Here is a 15,501-nt window from a genome sequence, read left to right on the forward strand (position 1 = left end):
TTCTGTCCAAAAGTGGCTTAGAAAAATACAGTCACGATTGAACACAATCATGTGAGGCCTGCCTATAACTTTGCTATTTTGGTAGCAAACTTGTTTGCTACATATCATGTCAAAAATGGATGGTGTAGCTCAATGAAGTTATTGTACTTGTTGAGGCAATTGATGGCGACCAGGATGCAGTCAAGACCGCCCAACTTGGGTAGACTTTTTATGAAGTCAATCAACATATCCTCCCAGATATATTGCAGGATGGGTAGGGGTTGCAAGAATCCAACCGAAGAGAGTAAGGATGCCTTGAATATTTGACACAAAGGACATGCGTTGACATGTGCCTTGATGTTGTTTCATGCTGCATCAATTGAATTGTCCAGCCTCTCACTCATAACATTTTAGGAACCCCCAATGTCCCCTAATGACATCATCATGGAGTTTGACCAATATTCGCTGAATGATCTGTGTTCCTAGTAGCACAACTTGTCAAATGGCATGAAGCAATGTGTCTTGAACCAAATTATATTTTCCCTGACTGCCTTGTCAAACGGCATGAAGCAATGTGTCTTGAACCAAATTATATTTTCCCTGACTCCTCGCTGTGACTTGTAGCCCGTAGATGATGCTCTACAACATAGGTTCACGTCCCACTGCCTTGTAGACCTCGGCCACTATTGGCTTCTAGAGGCCCTGACATGGATGAAGACGAGGATTCCACGCAGCAGAAGACACGCAACGGAATCACAACGGCATCACAACGGACTATGTATCAGTCTAGTTAACGACTCCAATGGCCCAATAACCTTTATTGGACTTCCAAATTAATTAACTGCATCATATAGATTAATTAATGTCAGATAGATTTAACCCAATTGATAGATCAAGTCTCCAAAACGTGGGGTGCCAAGCTACACATCGTGTCCTAGAAGATACAACGGAGTGTGTATTGACTCACTCCTGGAACCTGTTCATCATCGGTTACCTTCTATGTATAATTCATCATCCACTTGACGCTCCTTGGACAACTTAGGGTATGGTCAATTGTCAAACACTAATCGGTCATCCGAGTTTGTACTGACGCATTCGGAAATCATCGGAGAACTCTGCTCCGATATTTCACTGCCTTGGCCGAAGACTTCATCGCATCATCTTCCTTGATGATGGCGACGCCCTCAACATATCCGCACTTTTTTTTCCTAGGTTAGTTCATCATCGGTTACCTTCTATGTATAATTCATCATCCACTTGACGCTCCTTGGACAACTTAGGGTATGGTCAATTATCAAACACTAATCGGTCAGCCGAGTTTGTACTGACGCACTTTTTTTTCCTAGGTTGTTCATCATCAATTACCTTCTATGTATAATTCATCATCCACTTGACGCTCCTTGGACAACTTAGGGTATGGTCAATTGTCAAACACTAATCGGTCATCCGAGTTTGTACTGACGCATTCGGAAATCATTGGAGAACTCTGCTCTGATATTTCACTGCCTCGGCCAAAGACTTCATCACATCATCTTCCTTGATGATGGCGACGCCCTCAACGTATCCGCACTTTTTTTTCCTAGGTTAGTTTAAATTTTCATCTTTCATAAGTTAGGATTTCCCTTATTTGCATCATGGGTCCTATATAAGGAACCCCTTGTAATGGCACAGACAGATTTTTTCTTTTGAGAAAAGAGTTTTTGGAAAAGGTCCGACTGACCTAGAGCGGCTCGGCCGCCGCCGGCACCGTCCACCTGCCCGCCTCGCCCCGCCGCGCCCCGCCGCCCGCTGCCGTGCGTCGACCAGCAACACCTCGCGCGCCGCGCGCGCCGCGCCGCCCGCTTACCCCGCGCCACCCGTGCCGCCGCGCCATCTCGCCGCGGCAATGCCCTACGCCGCCCGTCGCCGCTCCGCGGTGGCCCGCGCCACCCGCTCTGCCAAACCGTGCCCAACCGCTGGACCCAGGCCGCGCCACCGCGCGCCCAGGTCCAACTGACCGGCCCAATGGGCCCTTCGGCCTAATGGGCCGGCTCCAACCGGCCAGGCCCACCAGGCCCAGTCGCCGAAACCGCGCCCCGAGGCGCCAAAATCCCGCGTCCTGAGACACCGCTCGCCAGTTGCCTAGCCGCCTCGGCTCGCGTCCCGAGGAGCCATTTCTTGATGGCCAGGCACGCAACCCGAGGCTGGCATGTCAGCCCTAGGCCCTTGTGGGCCTTGGTTATTGGGCTGCCTCCGGCCCAGGCCTCCAGCCTAGACCGCGGTCCAGCCAGCGGCTCAGACCACGGCCCAGACCGCGGTCCAGCCAGTGGCCCGGACCGCGGCCTAGACCGCGGCTCAGAGCGCGGTCGAGACCGCGGCCCCGGTCGTGGCCTAGCACAAACCCAGACCTGCGGTCCAGTCCGTCCGCCGCCGCTGCTCGACGCTGCCGCATCGACGCCGCCGCTCGACGCCGCGTTATCGCTGCGACGCGCCGCCGCCGCCGACACCGCCGCTGCCGCTGCCGCTGCTGCGCAGCTGACGCCGCGCGCCGTCGCTATTGCTCGACGCCGCCGCGGCCTCCGCATCGACACCGCCGCCGACGCCGCTCGATGCCGCCGCCGCCACTCCACGACACCGCTGTCGCCGCCGCTCGACGCCGCCACCGCTCGACGCCGCCGCTGCCATCGCTCGATGCCGCTGCCGTTGCCGCCGCTCTACGCTGTTGCTCAACGCCGCCGCCATCGCTTGACGCCGCTGCCACCGTTCGACACCGTCGCCCGCCGCTTGCCGACGCCGCTCGCCGACGCTACTCGCCGACGTCGCAGGCCGACGCTGCTCATCGACGTCGCTCGCCGACGCCGCTCGTCGACGCTGCCACCAGCGTCTCGTCGATTATTCGAGGAGCTTTGCCCACATGACGAAAGAGATACCCCTCGGCCCCGACGAATTGAGGATCTTGCGCAAGGTCATACCGGGACATCTACACCGACAAGCAGGATGTGTCGTCCAAGACAATCATCCCCGAGGGAGACAACGGATGCCATGACTCTTCCGCCACAAGACGTAGACGACGCCTTCCCATCCTGCATCACGCAGCCGGAGCGGCTGCAGCCGCCGCAGAGGCTGCAGCCCCTGAAGCAGCCGCAACCGCCCGCAACCGCCGGAGCGGCCGCAGCCGCCCTCAACGGTCGCGGCCACCGGATCAGCCGCAGTGGTCGGAACGGCCGCAGCTGCCCGCTGCCGCCAGAGCGGCCACGCCATCGCAGCGCCGCAGCCGCCGCAACAGCCGCCCGCAATAGCCGCCAACGCCCGCGGCGACGGATCTGCCGCAGCGGTCGCAACGACCGCAGCCGCCCGCAGCCGGAACGGCCTCAACCGCCGCAGCGGCCGCAGCCGCCAGAGCCGCTACAGCTGCTAGAGCCACGCACGCCGCCCGCCACACGGGACGTGCGGCGCCCTCGCACGGCCGCCCACCGCGCCGCGCCTGCGCTCGCGTCGCGTCCTGCGCCGCGCCCCACAATGGTCAGTCCTCAGCCGTGCCGACTCCGCCCATTAGGCCCAAGCACTATGGGTCGGTGCCCCTATTCCGGCCCAAGAGGCCCACTTGACGATCCGGCTCCCGCATCCCAAGGCGCTGCATCCCGCGCCCTGAGGCACCGCCGCCACCCTCCGAATCGCCGCGAAGTCCAGCCGCCAGCATGTGCCCCTAGGCGCCGCAACCGCTCTCCGGTAAGCCCAATCGCCATGCAAGCATCTCGAGGATGCCACGACAACCCTATGCCCGTTACGGGCCTAATTTAATGGGCCGCCGCAAATTTTGGTGGCCCGCTCTAGCCCAATCCCAAGGCCGGCTACCCCGAAGGAGGCCCATTACTGCGGCTCAATATCCTGGCTATCTCTGGCCGCCGCCGCCGCTATCTCCGGCTGCCGCCGCCGCCACCATCATGGTCACCGCCACCATCATGGCCGCTGCCACCTTCGATCGCCGCCATCTCCAGCGGCAGCCGCCGCCGCCACTGTTGCTGACCATCGCCGCTCGCCGCACGACATCGCCCATGGCTGTCATATGCAGCTGCCAGTTCGCCGCCGTCCTCGTCATCCGGCTGGCTGAACATCCCCTTCCACCGGTAGTCGGGCCCACCAACACCCTGACGACTATCAGTGGAGCACAGACCAAGTGGAGAACGGTCACCCTCGACTTCTACGATTTGAGGCCCTGCGTAGGACTTTCCGGGACATCCACCTACAGCGGGACGTGCAGTCCAAGATGATCGTCCTCGGAGAAGGATGAACGGACCGCACTCCTGCCGCAGGACGTCGACGACGTCCGTCCTACATCACTTGAGCTGTCACCTCTTATACCAAGAGTGGACGATCCTATCTTTACCACTCACTCGTCTTCATGATCTTCTTGATGTACCCGAACTAAGACCATTTAGAACCCCATGATTAGAGACTCGTTGGCCATAGCCAAAGTACAACCGTCTGTCCACAAGACATCTTTGGTGTCTCAAGTCTAAGGACTGCTTACACAACATTGATGTGAGTCAACCTGATTGATAGTTTGGTGTAATACTATTCAAGGATTTGTACGGATCAATTCAGTGAATTCTTCCCACTAAAGAGCACCCACTGTCTATCCTTCGTGTCTCTGCACTAATGGATACATGAATGGCCATACTCATCATATGAGTGAGGCTAGATAGTGTTATTCTTTCAGGATACTTTAATGTCCTTCTCCCGTATCCTTCAAATAGGAATGTTTAGAACACATGCTTAAATACTAGTGATCTCCGTATTACAAACTCATCATAATTCACTAAGTCCGATCATGTATTCATGGACTTCATTATAAGAATCACAGGTGCACTGTAATGAATATGATCTATTAATGAACATGGAACGAGATGTGGAATGTGTGATTATGCTTGTTGGCCACATATATTTCTATCAGCCACGTCACCCCAAATGGATAGTGAGATGGCCTTAGTTAGTTGTCTGATAATGGATATTGATGTGATAGTGTGTCAGTCACTTTATTTGAGCTGCGTTTCTTGTACTGAATGGGGAAGTGATGATCCATTAGTTTAGCAAGTAGATAATGATACTCACCTTGGATTTTGTGTTGCTCTAACAAGTGTTTGAGGCTGCAATGATCAGGGTGGATAAAAAATGCTTGAAACACTAGGAAGTGGCACCATTTTTTTATTCCTATAACCACTACCACCAGTTTTCTCTCATAAGCAGAATGGGTGTATTCCGCATGAGGAAGAGATTAGCTGAAGAAGGAAGACGATAGGACTTTCTTGTTGCAGAAGTACAACGCCCACACACACACTTGACACACCCATGTTGATTGTGAAAGGAAGTGTAAAATGGGGAAGGGCAAGAACTACTGTTGACGAGAGGGCTTGTTACAGCATGCCAAATTCTTGATGGGCTTCTGTGGACCATGCAAAGTCCCCCTTCTTCAAAAACTATGTTAGAGGCCAAGCCTTGGCTTCATAACCCACGATGAATCGCTGGTGATAACCCCCTAGCCCTAAGAACCCTGGTAGTTGGCGTAAGTTCTATTATGGTGGCCATGTGTGGACAGCTTTGACTTTGTTTGGATAAGTAATTACTCCGTTAGTTGAAATCTAGTGCCCAAGATATTCAAACCAAGGCTGGGTAAAGAAACTTCTTTCTTGTTGATACAAAAATGATGTTCTCCTAGTACCAATAGAACCTTCCTTAAGAGCTCATTGTGATTGGCAATGGGGCGACTATAGAGTGTAGATATGGTAAGATATCATCAGAAAGACCAAAACAAACTTGCATAGATATGGTTAGAAAATGGAGTTCATTAGCTCTTAGAATGTAGCATGGCCATTTCACAAGTTAAAGGACACGACCAGGCATTCATAATGACCAAAACTTGTACGGAAAGCCATCTTTTCAATATTTAGTCTATATATGAATCTGATAATACATTGAGTTGTGGCCATGCTTTGAAAAGATTCTGGTTCAGTGGAATTCCACAAGAAGTTCATTGACAACTAGGTTAGGGAACCTATTTGGCATGGTGACACTATTAAGTGTTGTATAGCCCATGCAAAACACCAGCCTCTAATCAATTTTTTCATGAGTAATGTCGGATTGGAGTAAGGGATGCTCAACGGCTGGATGATACTCGCACTGAGCTGCTTTTCAACTAGTTTCTCCAATTCATTTTATTGCATATAGGAGTACCTGTGTGATCTGTAGTGGATCGATCCTGACCCCACGCACAAGGTGATTTAGTGGTCACATGAATGACGGGGGAAATTTTGAGGAACATTTGAAGACTGATAAAAATTGAGCCTGAAAATACTAAACCTGTTCCGTAGTGTCTGCTTTATGCAAGGAAGAAGAACAAGGGATACCCAAAGTAACCTAGGCCCAATGGGCTGGGTGCGATTCTGGAGGACAGATGTCGAGGTAGCAAAAATTTGAGCTTCACTTGGGTCGTCGCATAGCGTGTGCCATATACTGTTAGATTGAAATCTCAATTGTAGCATGTCCCACTGTGTAGAAGTCCAGCTGAGTGTCCAAAATCATGAAAATACTAAGATAACATTGAGGCACAATCTCTGCAAGGGGGTTGGAAGTTGACAATCATTGCATATCCTTGAATATGGAGTAGAACTTTGGTGTAGACGTATGTGCCTCTTTTCGGATTGTTGTCCCCAAAGTGGATGCAGTATGGAGTCATCAACCGTCTCCTCTAGATTGGCTTTTGGGAAAGTGTGTCGCCGATGAAGTTGTCAGATGCACTTGAATGAATGAGAATAATGACCTCTTAGCCTCGAATGCTCCCATTAAGTTGGAGGGAATGTGATGAGGACATGTTCTCAATGACATGGAGGTTAAGTCAGCTGAGTTCCACGAGATTTTCCTTCAACAAAGTTGTTTTATCTTCTCCCTCACCTTCATCATCCGTATGTATCCCCATCAAGTCCTCCATGTTCATCATAATGGATACGTAGAGTATCTTGCAACAGGCATGCCCGAGCATGAAATTTTAATTACATTGGAAACATAGCCCTTGTGCCCTTCGAGTGGAAAACTGCTCAATGGTTAGTCAAAGCTCGCAGTCCACCCTCCACACCAATTTTGACTAACCGTCGAGGAGTTGTCCAATTGAAGGGTACAAGGGGGAAACCCACTGCCCGCCCTCCACACCAGTTTGGACAAACCGTCGAGCTTGAAACAGAACCAAGAGACAACGTGGGGACGCTCGACACCTCGCGTTGCGTAGACTTGGAAATAATGTTATAGCCATTGCGCCCTTGAGTGGCAAACTCCTCGACAGTTAGTTGAAACTCACAGTCCGCCCTCCACACCAATTTCAACTAACCGTTGAGGAGTTTGCCAATCGAAGGGCACAAGGGGAAACAGAACCAAGAGATACCCTTCCTTCCATATAAGATGAAACAATGTGGAGACACTCAGCATCTCGTGCTGGGAAGGCTTGGAAATAGTGTTCCACATGGCAAAGCCAAGAGTCCAGGTCCCCACCTCTCCGCTCCAGAAATTTCTTGTTGGAAATTTGGCATAATGGTGGTGTCATGAAGGACATGGCATGGTTTGCTGGCCTTATCTTTCATGCCCAACATGACCCCGACATTCGTCCTCAGCATCCTCATCATCGTTCGACTCTAAGTCCCCAAGAAAGTCAGCTCTATGATCATGGTGCAGCATTAAGACAGGTAGGCAATTATTTGAGCTAGAGTACGCAGTGGGTCAAGGGTCTCAAGACAGTTCTGTGTGGTGGCAATGGTGCAGGGCTTGCATACCACTTCCCTAGTGCACCTGATTATGGTGTTTCAAGGCTAATCTGGTGTGTGGGAAGCATGGTTGCAACAACTCTGCTTGATATCTTGGTCAGGAGGGCAGAGCATGGCACGTTCTCTTTCTCGTGTGCTCTCATGGTGGTGGCTAGATAAACCTCTCTAAGGTCAGATGGGTTCTGTGGACCCAAGTTGAAGGGCCACTCTACAACAATTGACCATAGCCATGGCCACCGTAGACCTTTACGTTGTTAGGGAACGAATCGGGCTGCCCTTAGCCATTACTAATGGCCCCGAAATCTGGAACCTTTTAAGGTGGAACCACTCCCGATGTTACATGGGTGGGTAAAAGTGACCTTATACCTATGGGCCTGCCCTACTCGGCCTAATAGGGTTGACAAGCGAAAAGTTAGGAGCCGATAAGTCAGTTAGCTCTCCTAGCAAGGACGAAGATGGATTATGTAGGGAAATGTATAGAATGTAGGTAGAAGTGCAGCAGACGTCCTTTACTCTGGCAATACAATGAGCCAACAACAGAGATGCAGTAGAAGCTCTCCTTAGACAGCAGACGATCAGATGTAAGAAAGTCCAGAGAGATGGCAAGAGGAGAAGAGAAGAGAAGAAGAGTCCGCGTTCCATGTTTCTCAAGGGAAAAATCCTGTTAACCCTTTTAGGGTATTACTTTCGATATTTAACTTGCCTTATTAGGTCTGTTAGACCCAATAAGATATTAAAACGGTAATATACAATGAGTAAAATGGAATTGGTGAATGTTAACAGGACAAAATGGAGTTCCTAACCCGTAACACTCTCCCTCGATCTGGGAGTGAATATTCTTCAGTCCTAGCTTGTCTAAGACTATTGAGCATCGGGCTATGCACCCCTATAGTGAGAATTTCTGCACATTGATGAGTAGATCGAACATAAACCATGCTGAGGATGCCACATTCCAGCTTTTCCTTAATCAAGTGCCGATCGATGTCAACATGTTTGGTTTGACCATGATGAACTGGATTCCGTGCAATCTCAATTGCAGACTGATTGTCACTCATCAGCTTTATTGGCATGGTGGGTTGAATCGTAAGGTCATGTAGTATGTTTCGAATCCATAGTGCCTCACAAACTCCTAATGTGAGCGCCCAGAGTTCAGCTTTGGCACTGGATTTGGAATCTACAGACTATTTTTTTGCTTTTCCACCTAGAAAGGAACAATAGCCTCTGGTAGATCGTCGATCTAGAATATTCCCCGCATAATCTGCATCCTTGAAGATTTCAATATTTACATCGCTTATTGCTTGAAAGAGTATCCCGTAACCAGGAGTTCCCTTCAAATAGCAGAGTATTCGATAAATGGCAGTTTTGTGGGAGTGGGATCTTGCATGAATTGACTTACTAACCCAACCGTGAATGCAATGTCTGGGTACATATGAGATAGGTACAATAGTTTGCCGACCAATCGTTGGTAGTGTCCCTTGTCTGTGGGAGGGCTGTCCGTTGCCTGTCCCAATTTTTGATCTGGATCAACAGGAGTAGGGACAGGTTTGCAGCTGATTAGGGCAGTCTCCTTTTGGAGATCTAAGGTATACCGAAGTTGTGCCATCAAAATCCCCTCCTTAGAATATGCAAGTTCAATGCCCAGAAAATATTTTAGTTGTCCTAATCACTTGATGTCGAATTCTTTGGATAAATGATCATGGAGTTGGTGGATTTCTTCAATATCATCACCTGTAACGATCATATCCTCAGCATACACTAGTAGTACAGCGACTCCGACTTGGATATGTTTAATGAAAAGATTATGATCGCCATTGCTTTGCATAAACTGCATATGATGCATGGCCTTGGTTAATTCCCCAAACCAGGCTCATGGGGACTGTTTGAAGCCATATAGAGCTTTATGTACTTTGCACACTAGAGAAGTGTTCTGAGTTGTCTTATAGCTAGAGGGATATCCATATAAATTTCTTTTTCGAGATTACCATGTAGAACTGAATTTTTAACATCCAATTGATGCAATTCCCAACGCTCGATAGTAGCTAATACAACAAGAACTCTAACCATGTTCTGATGTAAGACCCCGTCCGAGACGAGGTCCGGCCGTCACCGGGGTTTCGTACTCGGTGTCAAAAGTGCGTTGGTGCGCGACGAATACTCGGGATCGTCGGGCACGGGAATCCTGCAGAGACGGGCTACGATGAAATGACCCGGGAGGGGGGTTTAGTACGCGCAGCTGCCGATGAGCATGTAGAGGCCGCCGTGCGGGAAATCGACGGGGTCGCCTGGAGAAGGAAAGGGGACCCTCTGACCCTCGTCCAGGTGGACGAGGTCGCTACGGCGCCGAACGAGGTATACCCTGTCGGGTAGTGCCGCGTGACGGACGAACCCGACTCGCACCGAACCAGGTAGGATGCTCAAAGGGACGTAAGTTTTCACTCACCTGTCTCGCTCACCTATATCTGACCCGGGCGCGGTGGAGGCAAACGACAACATACTGTGAGAAATAAGAGACGGCTATGGGTCGGCGTACCTCGATTCTCCAGAGGAGGGACGTCCGGGCGTCGTGCTGGAACTCTCCGAGCGCGATGTCAGTGCCGGGAGGGTCACGGTCAGCTGGCGACCTGGAGTACCGGAAATGCCGTCAGCCACGATCAGCGAGGAGGGCGGTTCGGGGCCCCGGGTTGGTAGGCGACCGCAGCAATCGGGGGCGACAGACAGGTCCACGAGAGAGGAGCTCCACCGGCAAGTGACTACGGCCGGTGATCTATCGAGCGCGTGGGGCACGAGCAGGGTAAGAGCGGGTTCGGCGGGGTGTCTCGAGACAGCTCAGCGGTAAGCACCGCGTCTAGTGCGGACGGCACGACTCAGCATAGGGGCCGCGGCGGTAGGTGCACGCGCGGGCTGTTAGCCGTCGGGCAAGCGGGTGGGCGCATCGTATGGGCCTGTGCGCGGCAGGCAGTTGCACCGGGAGGTGCAACAAGGTGACAAGCGGCGGCAGCTTGCGCGGGCCAAGGCAAGCTGGCGGAGAATCCAAGGACGGCGACGTCCCTACGACAAGATCCTATCGCGACGGGCGAAGCAGCGGCCACGGGTAGGTCACAGGTTGGAGGGGGAGGCCGTCGGCAACGCTGGGTGGAGATGGGGAACACCCACGATCATGGAGAGGAGCTGAGAGGCCGGTGCAGTTCAGCGCTTGACCCCTGACATGGTCCAATCCGGACAGAGAGAGTCCAGCAGCGTCGGGCGGCTCGGACGGGCACTAGCTGCGGGCCGCGAGCAGGGGAACGGGTACTGCGCGAACGCTGGCGCAGCGCGTGCGGCGGGCGCGCGCGGCGCCGAGGCGCGCAGGGCGGGTGTGGGGAACGCCGGAGCCCAGGGCGGACGCTCCTTCTTCTCCGACCTTCCTTCTGGCTTCCTCTGGATTCACCACCTCAGTCTTCCTCCTTCCTCTGCTTCATGCTCTTCTCCTGCAGTCTCCTTCTTCAGATCGTAACCCTAGAACTTCAAGGACAAGCTCTCAACTTTTCAAAACCCAACGAGGGGGAGAATTTCTTTCATTAAAAAAAAATATCGTGAGAGTTTAGGGCACCCATCCGACCCTTATATAGGGGGGGTTATGGGGGCCCAAAGACCAAAAAAAAAGACCTGTTTTAAACTCAAAATAACTCTATGACCTAAGGACATGAAAATCAAGATGAGATCAAGGAAAACACTGACGAACATGACAAGCGAGGAGGGCAGATCCTTATAGGGTCCAATCCTCCCTCCGTACATGCGACGACGACATGTAAGAAAACACGAAAGACGAGATCAAAACCCAAAAGACACGAACGGAATGAAACATGAAAACGATAAGGTGTCCATCACCCATAATACTTGAATCCGGGCGTGCGTACCGTCGCCTTGGCTTGCCGAGCGGGCTGAACGCGGAAGCCCGGCGCTGTCGAGGTTGGCGGTGATGTCTCCGAAGATGTATCCGGGGCTGGAGCTGGTGCTGACGGAGACGACGGCGTCGACTCCGAAGGCGGGTCCGGGCTGTTGCCGGGGTTGCGCCATCATGTTCATTTTGGCCACTAGAGCAAAGGTTTCGCCATAGTCCATTCCAAACGTATATCCTTTAGCCGCTAGTCGTGCTTTGTACCTTTCTATGTCTCCAGCTGCCTTGTACTTGATGGTGAACACCCAACGGCAGCCCACTGCTTTCTTTCCTTGTGGAAGTTCAACTTACGCCCAAGTATGATTTTTTTGAACCGCCACCATCTCTTCCTCCATAGCTTGCTTCCAGTTTGGGTCTGATAAATCTTCTGACACTATTGTTGGACGCCAAATTGAACCCACTTTAGACAGAAACAATTGATAAGGAACTGAGAGATGAGATGGACTAACATACTATTAAATCGGATATCGTCCCTTAGTTACAGATCCAACAAGACCAGTGAGAAGAGTATACACCTCCGCACTGGCTCTTGGTTTTCTTCTGGTGTAAACATGGCTGAAATCTTTGATAGGAGTAACCTATGGGTTGGGAGTTTCATGTCGAGATGAGGCAATCACATGTTCCTCGTTGTTCAATTAAAATTCCCTGGAGCACGAGTTGCCCACCCTCTTGATCTGTAGTGGCTTCCGAGGGCTCTTGGACTAAAGATGGCTCCCCATGACACTCTGTATTACACCAGAGATAGTAGGGAGTATCTTCATCAAATGTGACATCCTTGGGGACATAATACCATTTTCCACTAGGATCATAGCAGCGGTATCCTTTCTGAGTCATTGAGTATCCCACAAAGACACATCTCAGTGCTCGGGGGGCAAATTTGTGGGAAGGCGATATATGAACGTAAGCCATACACCCAAATACCTTTCAGGGAAGAGTAGGTCTCCAATGAGCTAAAGGCACATGTGATTCCATCTCTTCAACAGGGCTCTTCCCCCCCAAAGTGCTGGTGGGCCACTGGTTGATCAAATGGGTACCAGTTAGGAGTGCATCTCCCCAAAGAAAAGTGGGAACATTGTTCTCAAAGAGTAGGGCTCGAGTAACCTCTAACAGGTGCCAATTTTACCATTTGACTACCCCATTTTGTTGGGGAGTATTGATGGAAGAAGTTTCATGGATAACACCGCATGCCAAAAGAAATTGTCGTAAGGTGTCATTAATAAAATCTTTGGCATTGTCAGACAAAAGCATTTAATATTCATATTAAACTAAAGATATATCATCTTAAAGAAATTGATTATAAGGGAGACGGATTTCAATTTCTGAGTCATTAGATACACCCAAGTCATCCAAGTACAGTCGTCAATGAATGTAAGAAACCATCTGATGCCGGACGTCATCTCAACGGCGTCCGACCGTCACCGAGGGTAGGGACTCGGTGTCGTATCACTAACTAATCGGTTCACGTCCTCGACGTCAACCGATGGATATGCGGAGAACAGGAACGTATGTATGACGATGACGAGGATGATGGTCCTACTATGGTACGTGCAATGCGCCGACAAGCTATGAGAGACAACCCGGAGCGGGGACGGGATCGCCAAGCGGGGTCGAACCAGCCCTCCAAGTCGTCCGAGGTGGGTTGAGGGCGCGCACGCCGTCGAATGGGGTAACTCCCACTGGAATGCCCACACGCGTCGGGGCGTCCCGACTCGTACCGGACAGGTAAGACGCTCGTCTTTGTTTCGTCGTTCTCTCACTCTGTATCACTCACCTATCTAACCCGAGCGCGGTGGAGGCAATACGAAAGAATACTGAAGGAAATAAATGATGTAAAGAGGCGAGGGAAGCAGAGTACCTTCGTCGCGCTGGCGACGGGATCTTCATACCAATTGGTTCCGAAGCAGGGAGTGTCGGGGGCGCCGGAGGTTGACTGGTGCGAAGGGGCAGCGGCGTCGGTGTGAGCGGAACGGGAACCCCAGCGTCGCGCGGATCACGGACGGCGGGCACGTCGCGAGGATGGTGGCACACGGCCGGGCGCATAAGGCACCGGTGAGCACGGCCAGCGGGCGCCGCAGATGGCGCACGATGCACCGGCGCGCGCGCTGTTGCCACGCGCTGCGGGTGTCGCACAGGACACCAGCGGGCGCAGCGGGTGAGCGTGGCTAGGACCGTGCGGCACCGACGGGCCCAGCGCTGAAGCGGCACACGCGCAGCGGCGCGCGGCGCGGCCTCGGCGTTGAGCGGCGAGCAACGATCCGGGCGAGGAGGACGGCTGCACGACGGCCTGGGCGCAGGGTGCCTACGGCGCGGGAGCTGCGGGTGTCGCACAGGACACCAGCGGGCGCAGCTGGTGAGCGCGGCTAGGACCGTGCGGCGCCGACGGGCCCAGCGCTGGCGCGCGCAGCGGCAGCGGGCGGCGGCCTCGGCGTTCAGAGCGGCAGGCAACGACCCGGGCGAGGGAGGGCGGCTGCACGACGGCCTGGGCGCAGGGTGCCTACGGCGCGGGCGGACTCCGGCGGCCGGGAGCAGCAGGGCGATGGCGGGATGGCGAGATCCGGCGGCCGGATCAGCAGGGCGACGGTCCTGGCGTTGGGGGGGGGGGACGGCGCCGCGAAGGCCCTGACGTAGGGCGACGGCGGTACGGCGAGGTCCGGCGACAGGAGGGCGGCGCGGCGGCGTTCTCTCTTCCCCTCTTCTTCTCCTTCTTCCTCTTCTTCTTCTTCTTCTTCTTCTTTCTTCTTCTTCTTCTTCTTCTTTCTTCTCCTCTTCTCCACGACCTGACCCTTCTTTCTCAAAGTGCAATTCTTCAAAATTTAGGTCAAAGGTAAGGGGAGCGCCCACCTCTTCCCCTTATATATGGGTGAAGATGGCCCTTCCTTAAGTCCAATAACACAAAAGAAAAGGAGAGAAAATAAGCAAGAAAATAGGAAACGGGCTTGTCAGGCCCAACATAAAAAAAAAGGGGGGAAAGGGTTCCTCCCATGGGCCCTTCCCCCGCTACACGACAATACGAATAAAGGGAAAAACTATAAGATAAAGTAACCGACTGTAACGGTGTGCTCCGGTGGTCGGCGTCCGCGTCATGCCGAGTAACGGAATGCGGGATCCCGTGTTGCTGCGGCGGCTCGTCGTGGTGGCTGGACTCGTCTCGGTGGCGAGCTGGGTAGTGCCGGCTCCTCGGGTGCTGAGTCGGGGAAGTCCTGCTGCTCCTCTGCTGCTGGCTCAATGACGACCGGTGGTGACGCGCCATCACCATCTTTTGCCTCCATTTGTAATCTTCTGAGAGGGACCCAAAATATCACTATGAACGAGATCAAATGGTTGCAGTTTTTGGTGAGACGTGCCAATATAGCTAGAATGAGAATGCTTGGCCATTTGACAAGTTCCACAAACATAGTTTAGATCCTTATACACGCATCGAAAAGCAAGAAACATTTATCTAAGAGTTTTAAAAGCCGGATGTCCCAGTCATTTGTGAAGAATAAAAGCATGTCGAGTATCCATCACAGTGAATTGGAAAGTTGTGAGAGAGGATCTGGACCTTTCCCCCCTTCCTTGGTTCACTGGATTTGCCACCATGTAGTAAAGTCCATGCTTCTCCTCATCGAGAAGCCTAGTCCTCCATCTCGTCACCTTGTTGATAAGAATACAGCCTTTTTCAGTGAATAATAGATCATGTGTAATGGACTTGCGCAAGCGACTAACAGAAATAATATTGGTAGATAGATAGGGCACATGAAATACTGGTTCAAATTTGCCAATGCTTGGAATGTTGATAAACCCATAGCCAAGAATAGG

Source organism: Wolffia australiana, chromosome 12, assembly GCF_029677425.1.
Source record: "Wolffia australiana isolate 7733 chromosome 12, ASM2967742v1".
In the NCBI taxonomy this organism is placed as follows: domain Eukaryota; kingdom Viridiplantae; phylum Streptophyta; class Magnoliopsida; order Alismatales; family Araceae; genus Wolffia; species Wolffia australiana.